The sequence below is a fragment of the Limulus polyphemus genome, unplaced genomic scaffold (genome assembly GCF_000517525.1).
Source record: "Limulus polyphemus unplaced genomic scaffold, Limulus_polyphemus-2.1.2 Scaffold691, whole genome shotgun sequence".
Taxonomy (NCBI): Eukaryota; Metazoa; Arthropoda; class Merostomata; order Xiphosura; family Limulidae; genus Limulus; species Limulus polyphemus.
Window position 1 is genome coordinate 152,344 of NW_013666301.1, and position 2,259 is coordinate 154,602.

A 2,259-nucleotide genomic window follows, 5' to 3' on the forward strand; every position below is an offset into this window, starting at 1 on the left:
AGTACAAATGGAAAAGCTTAGTAAATTTCAAAGTGAATTAAATACCTTAAATGACAATTTACTGTCTTTTACACAGGGAGGATATATTAATCATGGACCTAATCAGCCCCAGACAAAAGGAAGCCCCTTCTAGACCCTGCAGCTAAACCCTAATGCAGACATCTTCAGTCCTGCCAGAAGTCATATTCCAGATATGAGTGTCAGCAACAAGGGTAATCTAGTACAAAGGAAGCCACAGGAATTCGATGGGAAGGCACCATGGGAAGCATATAGAGCACAATTTGAGCTCCTGGCAGAAATGAATGGATGGACGGAGGAGCAGAAAGCAGTATACCTGGAAACGAGCCTGAAGGGACAACCACTGGAAATACTTGGACAGTTGTCAGCAGACAACAGGCAAAACTATAGAGCACTGGTAGCTGCTATAAAACTCAAGTATGGAACTCAAAATCAGTACGAAGTCTACAGGGCTAGGTTTAGGACGAGAGTCCGTGCTAACGGGGAGAGCCTGCAAGAGCTGGCACAGGACTTGGAAAGTATGGCACACAAGGCCAACCCAACTGCACCACCCGATGTCCTCAAGTTGTTGCTGAGGGATCAATTCGTAGATGTCTTGGACAGTCCACAACTTAAGATACAGGTGAAGCAAGCACATCCCTCTACTATGCAGGAAGCAATGGCCAGAGCTTTTGAATTTGAATCCTATGTTAAGTCCAGCACAGAGGTACCAAGGTTGGTACTGTCATCAGGATTCAAGGCCAGAAAAGGGCAGCTTTCAGAGAAGTTTGAGAGACTTTGCTGGCGCTGTAACAAACCTGGGCACAAGAAAGCTCAATGCTGGCAACTTTAACACAGGGAAGATGCCACGTCAGGAAAGGCTGCTACCCAGAGAAGTTGTTGGAATTGTGGAGAGCAAGGACATATGAGGAGCCTGTGTAAGAAGAATGCTTCCAATAAGTAAGCTTTGGGAAACTAGTAGTGGTTGGTGTTGAGGGACGCCCACCAATCTCCATCGTGAAAGTCCCAACAGCTAAGTGTAAAATGGCAAGCACACATAGTGTCTACGTGGCAGGAAAGCTGGATGGCCAAAAGTGCAACTTTGTCATAGATTCTGCATCTCAGCAAACCCTTGTGAGCATCAAGGTGTTAGATCACGAAGGAGTACCAGAAGCCATACAGAAGCTTTGTGGTGTGACAGGGCATTATGCAAGGTTGTGAGGACCAGTGTGGGTAACTATTGAGCTCATGGGCATAAAGGACAGACACAAAGTATGCTCAGCTGACATTGAAGATCCATGTATATTAGGGTTGGACTTCTTACTACCAAGGAAATGTGCAGTTAACTTTCATGAAATAACGTTTGGGAACAACAAAGGCCAAATTATGATAAGTGTTAAAAGAGAGGTTGGACTAACCAGGTGCCATCAAGCTGAAGTTAAAGTGAGTATCAAGGTGCTGGATCACAAAGGAGAACCAGAAGCCATAACAGAAGCAAGGTTGTGGGGACCAGTGTGGGTAACTGTTGAGCTCATGGGCATGAAGGACAGACACAAAGTATACTTGGCTGACATTGAAGACCAATGCATATTAGGGTTGTTCTATTTACTACCGAGAAAGTGTGTAGTTAACTTCGATAAAATGACGATTGGGAACAACAAAGGCCAAATTCCAGTAAGTGTTGCTGCATCTGTTGATTTGCATGTCACAGCACTTAAGTCAACTACAATGTCAGAGAAGATAATTTGGGGTAGAATAAAAGAACATCCCCCAGAATGCCCGATGCTTGTGGAAGCAGTGTATGTGAAGATTGGAAGGTCACTTGTGGCAGGTCATCAAATAGTACCCATAACAGTTGCTAATTTCTCTAAATGTGAGCAGACACTTAAGGAAGGGGCATTGTTGGGTGTGTGCCAGGAGGTAGAGTCAGTCAATGTTAAAGCAAGAAATACAACTATAAAGAAAGGACATCCTCTCCCAGAACATATAACTGGCCTCTATAAGAAGAGTATAGTCCATTTGTCATCATCGCAGGCTCTTCAGGTTAGAGAACTTTTGGCGAATTATGCATGCGTCATTTCGAAAGGAGATCATGACCTCGTCTGCACAGATCTTGTAAAGCACAGAATAAACACAGGCAATCATCGTCCAATAAAGATCCCTCCGAGGAGAGTAGCTCCAGCAAAGTGACAAGAGATAGAGATGGTCATGGATGGCCTAATTAAGGAAGGGATAGTCGAGAAATACAGATAGTCCCGGTCA